The following is a 1,161-nucleotide window of genomic DNA, read 5'->3' on the forward strand; positions in this document are numbered from 1 at the left end:
TGATTCACCACCGTCTGAGTGAAGAAATTCCACCCATCTCAGTTTTAAATGGCCTACTCCTTATTCTGAGATGATGTCCTTTGGTTTTAGACTCACCAACCAGGGCAAACATCCTGTCTACATCCACACTGTCACGCCCTGTAAGAATTTTGTCAGTTTCAATCAGATCACCTCTCATTCTTCGAAACGTTAAGGAATACAGGCCCAGTTTCCTCAGAAGACAATCCCACCATCCCAGGGATTAGTCTGGTGACATGAAAACAAGAAATGCTGGAACCACTCAGCAGGTCTGGCAGCATCTGTGAAAAGAGAAGCAGAGTAAACGTTTCAGGTCAGTGACCCTTCTTCGGAACTGACATACATTAGAAAAGTCACAGGTGATAAGCAAGTGAGGTGGGGGTGGGGCAAGAGATAACAAAGGAGAAGGTGTAGATTCGACAAGGCCACATAGCTGACCAAAAGGTCACGCCGCAAAGGCAAACAATATGTTAATGGTGTGTTGAAAGACAAAGCATTAGTACAGATTAGGTGTTAACGGGCTGAATATTGAGCAGCAGAAAGTACAAACCTGAAAAAAAAACACTAGGTAAGCAAACTGAACAAACTGAGATGAAATGAAATAAATGCAAAAAAAAGATTAGTCTGTTGACCCTCTGTTTCACCCCCTCTATGGCAAGTGTATCTTTCATCAGATGAGGGGACTAAACTGTACACAATACTCCAGTGCGGATTCACCAAGGCTCTATCCAATTGCAGCAAGACATCTTTACTCCTGTACTCATGACCCCTCGTGTGGGTACAACATACCATTTGCCTTCCTAATTGATTGCTGCACCTGCACAAGAGCTTTTAGTGTCTCAAGAACAAGGACACCCAGGTCCCTTTGGACATCGACACTTCCCAACCTCTCACCATTTAAGAAATACTCTGTCTTTCTGTTTATTCTAGCAAAGTGGATAACTTAACACTTATTCACATTATATTCCATGTTCTTGCCCATTCACTTAGCCTCTCCAGGTCCCCTGGAAGCCTCTCTGCATCCTCCTCACAACTCACACTTCACCGAGCTTTGTGTCATCTGCAAACTTGGAAATATTACATTTAATCCCCACATCCAAATCATTTATATAGGTTGTTAACAGCTGTGGCTCCAACACTGAT

This window comes from Heterodontus francisci, unplaced genomic scaffold (assembly GCF_036365525.1).
Source record: "Heterodontus francisci isolate sHetFra1 unplaced genomic scaffold, sHetFra1.hap1 HAP1_SCAFFOLD_99, whole genome shotgun sequence".
Lineage (NCBI taxonomy): Eukaryota > Metazoa > Chordata > Chondrichthyes > Heterodontiformes > Heterodontidae > Heterodontus > Heterodontus francisci.